Source organism: Hyperolius riggenbachi, chromosome 5 (assembly GCF_040937935.1).
Source record: "Hyperolius riggenbachi isolate aHypRig1 chromosome 5, aHypRig1.pri, whole genome shotgun sequence".
NCBI lineage: Eukaryota > Metazoa > Chordata > Amphibia > Anura > Hyperoliidae > Hyperolius > Hyperolius riggenbachi.
Window position 1 is genome coordinate 398,826,652 of NC_090650.1, and position 13,623 is coordinate 398,840,274.

The 13,623-nt window shown below is 46.2% G+C and overlaps 1 protein-coding gene and 1 pseudogene across 3 annotated transcripts in view; one reads left to right on the forward strand and one right to left on the reverse strand.

Moving 5' to 3' along the window:
- LOC137519447 (ATP-dependent RNA helicase DHX33-like) overlaps positions 1-13,623 on the reverse strand; it is a 102,306-nt pseudogene that overhangs the window by 81,481 nt on the left and 7,202 nt on the right.
- The window catches only part of OXR1 (oxidation resistance 1), a 546,053-nt gene that overhangs the window by 20,294 nt on the left and 512,136 nt on the right, over positions 1-13,623 (forward strand). For 2 of the 3 annotated variants that reach the window (XM_068237907.1, XM_068237910.1), the window contains exon 1: positions 5,970-6,100. The exons of the other annotated variant lie outside the window; for it this stretch is intronic. The gene's annotated coding sequence lies outside the window, so the exon portion shown is untranslated. Of the gene's footprint in view, positions 1-5,969; positions 6,101-13,623 lie in introns of those variants that run through there. 3 annotated transcript variants of the gene reach the window in all.

Consider the following 13,623-nt stretch of genomic DNA (forward strand, 5'->3'; position numbering starts at 1 on the left):
TACACATTGCCCGGTATTGGCATACTGCACACATCCCAGTGTTGGTGTGTTGTACACACTCCCCTGTATTGGCATACTGTACACATGCCCCAGTGTTGGTGTCTCGTACACACTCCCCTGTACTGGCATACTGCACACGTCCCAGTGTTGGTGTGTTGTACACACTCCCCTGTACTAGCATACTGTACACATGCCCCGGTGTTAGTGTGTTGTACACACTCCCCTGTACTGGCATACTGTACACATGCCCCAGTGTTGGTGTGTTGTACACACTCCCCTGTATTGGCATACTGTACACATGCCCCAGTGTTGGTGTGTTGTACACACTCCCCTGTATTGGCATACTGCACACATGCCCCGGTGTTGGTGTCTCGTACACATTGCCCGGTATTGGCATAGTGCACACGTCCCAATGTTGGTGTGTTGTACTCACTCCCCTGTATTGGCATACTGTACACATGCCCCAGTGTTGGTGTCTCGTACACACTCCCCTGTACTGGCATACTGCACACGTCCCAGTGTTGGTGTGTTGTACACACTCCCCTGTACTAGCATACTGTACACATGCCCCGGTGTTAGTGTGTTGTACACACTCCCCTGTATTGGCATACTGTACACATGCCCCAGTGTTGGTGTGTTGTACACACTCCCCTGTACTGGCATACTGTACACATGCCCCGGTGTTGGTGTCTCGTACACACTCCCCTGTACTGGCATACTGCACACGTCCCAGTGTTGGTGTGTTGTACACACTCCCCTGTACTGGCATACTGTACACGTGCCCCGGTGTTAGTGTGTTGTACACACTCCCCTGTATTGGCATACTGTACACATGCCCTGGTGTTCAGGGCCGGATTTGTACTTTTTACCGCCCTAGGCCAACTATACCGTCTGTAATCTCTGTGTGCCCCAATGAGAATTCTCCTTATTTTCCATCATTGGTTTCACAGACAATTAGGGATGGTCGGAAATGCCAATTTCCGATTCCGGGGAAAATCCGCATTCCGACATTGCTAATTACCGCTACTGCTACCGATTCCACTTTCCGCTACCAATTTCCGCATTCCGATGTGGATTTCCACCGGAAATCGTAGAAATGTCAATTTTCTCAAAAACTATAAGGTCGTTTTGAAAACTTTTTCTTTTGTCTTGTTCACAAGGTTCTGTTTAATAAACCCTGAAAATGTGGTGTTTCTAGGACTTATGGGGGCTTTGCTATTAACTGCTAAAGTTGGCAGATTTTTTCTGTAATGTAAAATGCAGGAAATCCGCATTATCCGTTATGCGGTAATTTTAAGCCAATCAGAAGATTCAGAATGAATAAGCCAATCAGAGAATGCGGAAATCCCCATTTCCCGTTTATTCATTCTGAGTCTTCTGATTGGCTTAAAATTACCGCATATCGGATAATGCAGATTTTCTGCATTTTACATTACAGTAAAATCCGTAAATTAAAAAATGGGTCGTTGATGATGGACCCATTTATTGTGTCACCATGTGAGTTAGGCTGATGTGTACAGTACCTTCAGGATGAAGCTTACATGTCTTGCAGGGATGATAAGTACAGGACAGAGAGTTCAAATGTTAAAGCTGTCCTTGTAGATAGGGATGGCTGCATAGAACAGCTTTACTGCCCTTCACTGAGCCGCCCCTAAATTTCTAGTGCCCTAGGCCATGGCCTCTGTGGCCTTGCCAGAAATCCGGCCCTGCCGGTGTTGGTGGGTTGTACACACTCCCCTGTATTGGCATACTGCACACATGCCGCGGTGTTTGTGTCTCGTACACATTACCCTGTATTGGCATACTGTACACATGCCCCAGTGTTGGTGTGTTGTACACACTCCCCTGTATTGGATTACTCCACACATGCCCCAGTGTTGGTGTGTTGTACACACTCCCCTGTACTGGCATACTGTACACGTGCCACGGTGTTAGTGTGTTGTACACACTCCCCTGTACTGGCATACTGTACACGTGCCGCTGTGTTTGTGTGTTGTACACACTCCCCTGTACTGGCATACTGTACACGTGCCCCGGTGTTAGTGTGTTGTACACACTCCCCTGTACTGGCATACTGCACACATGCCTCAGTGTTGGTGTGCTGTACACACTCCCTTGTATTGGCATACTGCACACATGCCCCGGTGTTGGTGTGTTGTACACACTCCCCTGTACTGGCATACTGTACACATGCCCCAGTGTTGGTGTGTTGTACACACTCCCCTGTACTGGCATACTGCACACATGCCTCAGTGTTGGTGTGCTGTACACACTCCCTTGTATTGGCATACTGCACACATGCCCCGGTGTTAGTGTTTTCAATACACTCCCCTGTACTGGCATACTGCACACATGAACCAGTGTTGGTGTGTTGTACACACTCCCCTGTACTGGCATACTGCACACATGCCCCGGTGTTAGTGTGTTGTATACACTCCCCTGTACTGGCATACTGTACACACATCCCAGTGTTGGTGTGCTGTACACACTCCCCTGTATTGGCATACTGCTCACATGCCTCAGTGTTGGTGTGTTGTACTCACTCCCCTGTATTTAGTGATAGTTAAAAAAGTATCAAAATCTTTATTGAGTACAAGTCACATAGCTTGAAAGTTTGCTAACATGTTTCGGACTCGCACTGGTCCTTAATCATGCTATGAGACCTGTACTCAATAAAGATTTTGATACATTTGGACCATTGAGCGGAACCTCACCTTTTTTAACTATCAACAGTTGGGGAATGAGTGACCTGGTTCCAGCTCTGTTCCTATACATCAAGGTGGAACGGACATCACACTGATTTACCTGTATTTAGTGAGCTGTAAACATTGCCTTGTGTTGGTGTGTTGTACACACTTCCCTGTATTTATATACTGTACACATGCCCTGGTGTTGGTGTGCTGTACACATTTCCCTTCGTCAGTGTATTATACATATAGAATCTCCAATATTATTGTGTTGTACACATTCTCATGTCACATTCTGTCGTTACTGTGTATTGTACACATTCCCTTGCACTGTATGTTGTACGTGCTCCTTTGGCCTGTTACTCCTGGCCTGTTTTTCACACTGATATTGTGCGGATGTGTTGTATGCATTCCAGCGTGTCAGTGTATTGTACACACTCCCTAATGTTGGTGTGTTGCACACACTCCCTAATGTTGGTGTGTTGCACACACTCCCTAATGTTGGTGTGTTGCACACACTCCCTAATGTTGGTGTGTTGTACACACTCCCTTTGTCTGTGCATTTAGTGAACATTACTTTGCATCATTGTGTTGAACAGTCACCCTTTGTTTTTTTTGTTGTCATACACTTTACCCTGTGTTGCACACATTATCTATGTCAGTGTATTGCACACATTCCACTGTGTTAGTGTGTTGTACAGGAAAGAGGGTGTGTGTTATCCCAAGGGATTCAACAAACTTCCTAAGGAGACAGGAAAAAAAACAGAGACACCAGGAGCCCCTGTAGTATGTCAAGTGCTGAACATGTAGTCTTAAAGAGCAAAATAATACTCACAAGTGTGGGTTGCACGACCAGCAACCACAGTATAAAGGCAGGTGAGGAAATCCCGTCCTCACTCAGGTTCTTTAGTCATCAAATATGTGGGTCGCTCTCCAGAAAAAAGCAATAGTTCAGAAATTGAACACTAGACTAACCCCCCAAAGCATCTGGGGGGCTGTGACATAACAACTGGGACGGAGAAGGCACGCCAAAAAATAGGTGGTGGTGGATAAATGGTACATCCATATTATGTGACTAAAAATAGCAAAAAATATAAATAATAAAAATGGCTTACCTCAACGGAAGGGGCAAAGCCAATATCAAACAAATGGCTTATTGTGCATCAGACACTATCAATGATAACGCGTTTCACGGAACACAATCCGCTTCCTCAGATCAAATACAAAACAGTGTCTTTATACTGTAGATAGTAAGTTCAGAGCGCCTAAAAACTTTTTAGTAGTGAACAAGATGTTTTGGTCATGTATACTGTACCAGCAGCGAATGCCTTTCCCATAATGCCCAGCATGACCTTTAAACTAAAGCCTCATCTACACGTGTAGATGAGGCGGCGATCCGGCAGCTCGATTAGCTGCCGGATCGCCTCTTCCGTGTCCCCGCACGTGCCTGCCGCATCCCCACTCGCCGCACGTGCGCTGGATTCAATACCCCGCTCGTCCCTGCCGGCGCCGCTTATCTTCCGCTCGATTCCCTGCCATTGTCCCCTCGCGGGGAGCGAGCAGGGAATCGGCGGTAGTAAGATCCGTCCTGTCGGATCTTATCAATCGAGCCGCATCAGCGGCTCGATTGATAAGGAACATCGTGGCCGCATCTACGCATGTAGATGCGGCTTAAGATCAGCTGGTTTGAGATAGCCAATCAGAAGTGAGATGGATTGGATGGGGTAAGCTTGTGTACTCTTAGATCCTTGTATTTGCATTTATATAGCACTGACATGTGGCACTCGTGGTCGCAAAATGATGTTTTGGGAATATGGTCTTGGTTCCACTATGATCTAGGCATGTGGGGCTCCTGGCACAATGATATTGTGAGGATATGAGGCTGTTGTTGGGTCAATCATAATTTGAGGATCTAGTGCTCCTGGCACAACGCTCCTCTACAGATCTGGTTCTCCTGAACACAACGATGGACACAATGATGGTCCGTGGATCTGATGTTTACTCAGTGATGATCTAGGTACAATAGTATGTGCTCCGCTAACAGCATGGGTGCAGCTAGGCACAGGTGGCTAACCAAGCAGTTGTTTGAGGCCTCACCCACAGTAGGGGCCTCCCATGCTGCCTGGGCCGCCCTGTCTGTGACTTGTATGGCTGCCACTGCAGCCCCGTCACTCATACACAGACCTCAGATCAGCGGCAACGTGAACACTCAGGCGCAGTGACCACTGAGTAGACTTCAGATGTGAGGCAGGGGGCATGGGGAGGCAGCAGGGAGCTAGACAACCCCGGTTACACCAATACCCCATATGAGGGGGGGGGGGGGGGAGAGAAACCTTTGACTACCTTTACTGGGGTGGCTATCTATACTATGGGACACTTTGGCTAACTGTACTGAAGATGGCTACCCATAGTGGGGGAAAGAGGGACGCACCTTTGTCTACCTGCCTATACTGGAGGGCTAAATTTTTTAGGGGTGGGGGGACCTTTAGCTATTATAATGTGAGAAAGGGCCTCTGAGGCGGAGAGTCACAAATGATGTGCTGCTTGGGGCCACTAATGATCTAATCATTTTCATACAATCTGATCATTTCTATGTAATATAATGGAACTGCCTTAATTATCCATTCAATATATTCATTCAATTTACCCTTATACTACATAGATTTGGTAAAATTGGATGAAAAAGACTGGATCATTAGTGGCCACCTTAAGACCTTAGCAGTACCCCTGGTAACAGTGCTGGTCTGGTACTCCCGGAGTGCTGATGACCTTGGGATTTGGTCCCCTTAAGATGTGCTGATGCTGGGTCAATGGTACTCATTGCACAAGATCTGGTGCTGCTGTCACAGTAAGGATCTGGTGCCTTTGGTACAATGATGTGAATGCAGAATTCAGCTCAGGGTATTTCAGTCAATAGTGCAAATACAAGAAAAAGAAGCCTTTTTACAGTAATAGCTGAGTCATCAGAAGAATATGAGAGACATAACCAGCCTGATTCCACCTGCTCTCACCTCCTAATTGCCTCACTGATGAGGATCCCTGCTTGCTGCATGATACACTGTGCTGGCGGCCAAAGAGTTAATAAGGCAACAGTGACAAACGAATCAGGTCACAGCGGGATCCTGGGAGCAAAGCAGACAGGTTACTGTTCCTTTAAACCCCAGCTGTTCCTTTTGCAGGTGCTATTTTTAGCAGTGCTCCATGGTAGGATCCAGATTACCCCTCCTTTCTGCTCTGGTCTTGGTAGTTCCCAGGCTGAGAAGGTCAGAAAACTGAGCATGTCTAGATGTGCTCAGCACAGGCAGGAGGCACTGACTGACACAACACAGGCAATGCTAAAGTCCTTGAGCAGCCAGTCAATGTGCATTGCTGAAGAGAGAGCAGGCTGGAACATACATACCTGCCTCTTACCAGTAAGTCCTTCTCCCTGTTCTGTAATGAAGTAGCTGCTGCTGATGTGTGCATTGAAGGAGGGGGAGAAGTTGTGTTTGCTTTGTGCAATGAAGGTAAATGGAGGGAAGTTTTATTGGTGATCTAGAGGTGTGCAGAGGGATATTATGTTGATGGGATGAACATGCTCTATGGGCTGTTTTGTTGATGTTTGCAGTGAAGGCGTTAAAGGCAATGCTGTGTTGGTTTCTGGGATGAGGCTGCTGGAGGTGCTGTCTATTTGTACAAATGATGGTGCTCAGGGGGTCTCTGGTGTTGATTTGTATTAAAATGAAGTACTTAGAAGGGACATAACGCTGTTTTGTTTAATGAAGGTGTCTGGGGGAGAATGTTGAGTTGTTTTGTGTGATGAAGTTGTTGGAGGGACATTGTGTTGTTGTTATGGAGGGTTCTGTGTGCAGAGAGGTGTTGTGGGATGTGTTTGTTTGTGTTTTGTAGGCGTTGTTGGGGGACGTGTTGTGGGATGTTGTGTTGGTTTTGTTTACAGCAGGAATTGTTGGGGGGGGGGGGGGGGGGCTTGTGTTGTTTTAGATAAGAATGCTTGTTGTGTGTGTGGTGTATAGAGAGGTGTTGTAGGATGTTGTGGTAGTTTGAGTTTTGCAGGAGTTGAAGGGTGTGTGTGGGGAGGGAGGGTGTTGTGTAGAGAGGTTTTGTGGGGTGTTGTGTTGGCTTGTGTTTTGCAGAAGATGAGGGGTGAAGGGAAGAGGGTTGTTATTGTGTGTAGAGAGGTGTTGTGGGATGTATTGGTTTGTATTTTGCAGGTGTGTGTGTGTGTGTGTGTGTGGGGGGGGGGGGGGGGGGGGTTATTGTGTAAGGTGTTGTGGCATGTTGTGCTGGTTTGTGTTTTGCAGAAGTTGAGGGGTGGGGGGAAGAGGGTTGTTATTGTGTGTAGAGAGGTGTTGTGGGATGTATTGGGTTGTGTTTTGCAGGTGTGTGTGTGTGTAGAAAGGTATTATGTGATGTTGTGTTGGTTTGTGTTTTGTAAGAGTTGAGGTGTGGAGGGAGGGTGGAGGTTGTGTATAGAGGTGTTGTGGTATGTTGTGTTGATTTGCATTTTGCAGGCGTTGAGGCGTGGAGGGGAATGTTGTTGTGTGTAGAAAGGTGTTGTGGGATGTTGTGTTCGTTTGTGTTCTGCAGAAAGGGAAGGGAGGGTTGTGTGTAGAGCGGTATCCTGAGATGTTGTGTTGGTTTATCTTCTGCAGGAGGGGAAAGGGGGGTTGTGTGTAGAGAGGTATCGTGGGATGTTGTGTTGGTGTGTGTTTTGCAGGAGTTGTTGGAGCGGGTTCTTGTGTGTAGGGAGGTATTATGGGATGTTGTGTTTTGCAGGGATTGAGGGGGGTTGTGTGTAGAGAGGTGTTGTGGCATGTTGCGTTGGTTTGTGTTTGGCAGGAGTTGTGGGGTAGAGGAGAGGAGGGTTTGTTTTGTGCTTAGAGTTGTTGTGGGATGTTGTGTTGGTTTGTGTTTTGCAGGAGTGGAGGGGTTGGGGGGGGGAAGGATTGTTGTGTGTAGAGAGGTATCATGGGATGTTGTGTTGGTTTGTGTTTTGCAGGAGTGGAGGGGTGGTGGGAGGAGGATTGTTGTGTGTAGATCATCATGGGATGTTGTGTTGGGGTTTGTGTTTTGCTGGAGTGGAGGGATGGTGGGGGGAGGATTGTTGTGTGTAGAGAGGTATCATGGGATGTTGTGTTGGTTTGTGTTTTGCTGGAGTTGAGGGGGTGTTGTTGTGGGATGTTGTGTTGATTTGCGTTTTGCAGGAGTTGTTGGAGGGGATGGATAGTTGTATCAGTGGGACAGGAGCCAAGCCTTCCTCTTCATACGCCTGCATTGGCAAAAGAAGGAGCTGTCCAGCTTGCAGTGCTGAATGTGTTGCTGGGGCAGCTAATGTTTCTGAGGCTGAGTAACAACCGGCTGATTTGCAGCTTCTCTGCTGAAGGGATATCCGGCAGTTAGGTAGAGTTTAGTCTTTGTGGTTAATGTATTACAGCTCTGAATTACTGGCAGATCAGCTCAGATCTCTGTCACTGTTCTGTGTCATTCAGCTACTTGTACCTTGTAGTGAATTTGCAGCATGCAGAAGGCTTCCTGTCAGAGCAGGAGGAGGAGGAGGGTGGTTTCACAGACACCATCCATACATAACAAGGGCAGATGAGGCAGCACATTGTGCTGGGCGCTCTGGAAAGGGATCAGTTGCCTCCTTTGATATTCTAGTGGATAAGAGTCACTTTTTGCTCTGTGCCGTTAATTCTTATTCAGATGAGGCTACTGAAATATGTATATGTGTTGAGATGGCGACACTGTACCCCATTGTTCGCGTGCCCAGGAAGTGGAAGAGCCTTGGCTGCAGTCTGCTCCAGGCTGGTACAGAAGGGAAGAGAGGCTGGCAGGAGAAGCACATTGTACCATTGCCTGGCCAGCCACACACAGGATGTTCTGCACTTGGCGGGAAAAGACCAGCGAATGCGCCAGTCATTTTATTTTTCAGTAATAAAAAAAAAACAAAATAACACCCACATGGCTAATTGGTGCCATAGCTGGTGGGTTGGCCTTCTCTTTTTGCAATAAACAATTCAGGCTTAATTTATTCAGGGAAAAAACATGCCAGAAGTAAATTGTCATTGTTCTGCCTATGATTTGCCTCGTTAAATTGCGCTGCATATCTACCAAGTGTCCCTTTTTTGGAGGGACAGTCCTTCTTTTGGCATTCTCTGTCCCCTCTTTTGTTGCTTGTTTGTCCCTGTTTCAGGACTGATGTACAGATATATGTAAAAGTGTGTATTTTTTCAACTAGTAATATGTTGATGAGACTAAATTTTATTTCCAATCTCCAAATTGGTATATTGCTTATAGTGTAATGGTTAAAAGATACATCCGAGGATAAAAATCCACTTAACTGGTGCTTCCTCCACCCCCTGGCAGCTGTTCTGTGCCCTCTCCGCAGCTCCGCTCCCCGCCAGTGGCCCGGAGTCCCCTCTGGTATCAGAGGCCTGCTTGCATTCCAGCGCGTGTCTCATGTAGTCGCGATTATGTCATCCGGACTGTACATGCGCAGGCGCAGTAGCTCTGCACCTGCGCATTACAGTCTGATTGATGTAAGTGCGACTCAGTGAGCCGCATCCTGGAGCGCATGAGAAGCCGACCTGGAAGCCGAACTGGCGAGGTCGGCTTCTCCACCGGAGGGGAACGGGAGCCAGGGGCTGTGATGAGGGCACAGGACGGCTGCCAGGGGCTGGAGGAAGCCCCAGGTAAGTGGATTTTTTATTTTTATCTTCCTCGGACCTTCCCTTTAAGCGGTCTGCCTCTGACACAGGCGAACTGGGTTCAAATCTCGCCCCTTCCTGTTCTGTAAGCCAGCGCCTATTCAGTAAGGAGTCCTTGGGCTAGACTCCCTGCTACATCCTACTAAGCATGCCCTAGTGGCAGCAACTCAAGTGCTTTGAGTCCGCCAGGAGAAAAGCACAAGATAAATGTTATTTGTCTTGTCTTGCTTATTTTAAAATGTTAATATAAAGGGTAAGTAGTAATGGTAGAAAGCAAGATCGTGGCCTTGCTCATGGATTCTATTGGTAGGCGTAGCTAGAGGTGTGGCTTAGCCATGACTGTTGGGGTGGCATGGTCATGAATTAAGGAGGACCTTCTTTCCTATCATAACAGTTTTGAAGTATGGGGCTATGTGATTTCAGAGGTCATGTTAAAAAAAAATCTGTAACTTAAAGGAGTTATCGGGGAAAATAATAAAAATAAGCTTTACTCACCTAGGGCTTTCTCCAGCCCCTTGCAGCCGACTGTCCCATGCTGTCACCTCCGCTCCCCTCTGCTGTTCCGGTCTCACCACTCGATATTCAGGCCGACCACGGGGTCGGCCTTACTGCGGCTGCGCGAAGCACTGCTGTCAATCATGGCCACGTGGGCCGCAGCGAACTGCGCAGGCGCAGAACTACAGCAAGCTATAATTCAGCTTTGAGTGAACATTTGGGGTTACCCACAATGCACCACTACTGAATATGCAAATTATCTTTATGCCCCTGTAGCCAGGCTAGCATCCAGAACCAATGGTGTATAGCAAGCCTATAGCTTTACATTTTACACAGCCACATTAACCCCACATGTTTGGCCCCCTATACTTTCCTATACTTTCCTAGAGGTTTGGGTCACCCCGAGCTGCTTGGTTACTCTATCAATAATTATAGCATTGAGTAGTGGATGTGGCAACACTGTTTAAGATTTTACTTCCGCCCTGACAGCAGTTAGTAGTTGATTGTCTAAAAAAGTAATAACTAATAAGACTTTGTAAAATGTCAAATTCAAAAGGAACAGAAAAGACAAAACCCAAAAATGAAAGTTTCTGATTGTCACAAAACAAACTTTTTTTTTCAGGCAGAAGGAAAAGAAACTCATGTATGGTAACCGTAGACTTGGAAAATGTATTTGGTCCTTTTTAGTCAAACACATCTGGTCACCCTGTCAGTATCTCAGGTGATGCTGTCTACTCTGTGGCTGGTTAGTGTACTGGTTAGGGGCTCTGCCTCTGACAAAATCAGAACTAGGTTCAAATCTGGCTTCACTAAGCCAGCACCTATTCAGTAGGAGACTAGGAGACTTTGGGTAAGACTCCCTAACATTGCTACTGCCTATAGAGCATGTCCTAGTGGCTGTACCTCTGGTGCTTTGAGTCCACCAGGAGAAAAGTGCAATATAAATGTTCTCTGTCTTGTCTTCTCCATTGCCTGGGGCAGCTTTGTAAAAGTTATGCAAAGTATGACCTCTGAGGGCAACCTTGTTTCAGTCAATATCGGGTGTTTCTCCCAGATCCAAGGAGCTATTATACTTTTCCCTTGCTGTTTGTGTTTGTTGCCTGGTTACTAGACCACCATGAATAGAATTAGTAAAAATATATGGACCCCATACAGAGTAGACTTTAGGACCCCTCTTGACTCTCCCATAGATAGTAATCTTCTGGATCAAACCCACTTTAGGCCCTATGCTAATGTACTACCTGCACCCCTGTGATGGGGGCTCTGGGGAGTGTTGATGACATGGTGTTTTGGCTCAGGAATAAGTGACTGGGGACTGACCAAGTTTTGATAGTGTTTAGGTATTTTAGCTCAGTTGAAGTGTACTAGGAAGGCTATATTGGAAAACATTCTGTGATATATTGGAGGCTGATTGACTAGTGTAGTACTGATATGGAGAACCCTGGAAAACATACGTGATCCACCAAACCTGGATTTCGTTAAATTAAGAATTATGTGGTAAATGTTTTCACCCCTCACGTGGGTCATATCAGAACATACAACCAAATTGACTAAAGCATCTCCAGAGATCTCATAGTATTTCTAAGCTTCTTCACTAGGGATACCATAAGTCAGGGCTGTTTAACTCAAATCCTCAAAGGGCCATATCCATGCCAGTGTTTAGGGCGGACTGAGAAATGGAGAAATGTATTCTGCTTAATGAATTACACCTCTCCTGATTCAGTCCCATCAATTTGAGCTGTTCCAAAAATGTGTGAGGTGCAGGCCTGGATTTACATCACAGGATCCTATAGACAAGATGTCCTGGCATCTTAGATTTCCCTCTCAGTGACCCTACAAACCCTTGTTGAACCGCACCACAAATATGCTGGCTGGCCCAGCTGTCACTTCTCCCTTACTTCCCTTGCCCATCATAGGTAGTTACAGGTGGCCCTTAGTCATAGGTAGTCAGAGGTACCCTCAGTATTAAGTTGCTAGTGGTGGCCCCAACTGAAGGGAGAGCTCCTCAGTGAAATGTCGAGAACAGGGTGGGTAACCTCTCATTTACACTTCGTTCATGACTCTGCATATTGAAGGAGGGAGGCACTAGACTAGGGGAGGGGAGGGAGCCACCTTTCCATCATCAGGTGCCTGTAGGCTTGTGCCTACAGTGTTAAGGAAAGGTGGGGGGAAAGGCTGCGCATCCCTAAACACATGTTGCAATTGAATGGTTAATCGCACAGGCATACACCGCCTCTGCCAGACTGAAAAAGGCATGCCCTGCATCCAAAACAAGTGCTAACATTTTTAAACTAGGAGGAACTTTATCTTCCAATATGGTTTGCATGCAAAGTATATTATACTAGACACTTGCGCCACGGTGAGGCAAACCTCCGGGCAAGTGACCTAACCTAAATTTAAAACCTTGGGAGCAGCTAAGCAAAAAAAATTTGTAACTTACATTTGGTTGAACAGCGAGGAGAACGCCAGCGCATACCACTAAGGCTGCATCTGAAGCTGGTGGTCATTTCAAATGCAGCCTTAGTGGTATGCGCTGGCATTCTCCTCGTTGTGCCTACAGTGCCTTATGGTAAACCCGGCCCTGGTGAGAACCTCGGCCCTTGAGGACTGGAGTTGGACAGCCCTGCCATGAGTGATAAGCCATATGATTACCATTAATACTGTACTATCATTAGTCTTTTTTTCTAATTTATGTTTGCCTTACTGTTGTGTTAGCTCATGTTTGTAAATGTTACTAAATTCATGTAATGTCATGAGTCACCTTTTAGCAACATTTTACGTTCATTTGCACATAAATTGACTCATTTGCATGGAATCACAAAAAATGATCTCATTTGGTATTACTGAATTATTTAAAACAGCTTCTCAGCTGTCATCAGTGTTAGGCCTCCTTTCCACGGACTGTTGAGCTGTGTGCTCAGCAAGCAGTTACCAGGCAGCAGTGAACAGTTACCAGGCAGCAACAAGCAGTTACCAGGCAGCAGTGAGCAGTTACCAGGCAGTAGTGAGCAGTTGTGAGAGTTTGAGAGGTATTTCACTGCCTATCAACAGTCCGTAGAAATGAGGCCTTACTCAGGTGTGACTTATGCAACGAGCTAAAGTCTAAAGTGTGTTTATACTTGTGTGTGCTTAAATGACTTACAAAAGGGCCCTAACATATACAGTATATATTTCTTCAGACTTTGTAATGTTAATCTTTATTAAAGGACAACTGAAGTGAGAAGGCTGGAGGCTGCCATATTTATTTCCTTTTAAACAATACCAGTTACCTGGCATTCCTGCTGCTCTATTGATCTGACAATAATGTCAGAAAAACCTGATATGCATGCAGCATGCTTGTTCAGGGGCTATGGCCAAAAGTATTAGAGGCAGAGGATCAGCAGGAAACCGGTATTGCTTAAAAGGAAATAAATATGGCAGCCTCCAGATCCCTCTCGCTTCAATTGTCCTTTAGTTATCACAAGTTGTACTGTGTAGAATTCATGTTTACATTTACAGTACTAATGTTTGCTCTTATTGCATTTTTTTAGTGCATTCATTAATGCTTTGTTTTTATGTATCTGTCTTTTTAAGTTTGAGGCCAAATGGCAAATGCCATGATTTGCAGGTGGGGCTGTGTACCTATAAGAAGGTTGTATGTACTGTTATCTTTTGGCTATGACTGATGGCTGATCCTATGCCCATAACATGTGAGCCTCAAAGAACAACTGAAGTGAGAGGCATATGGAGGCTGC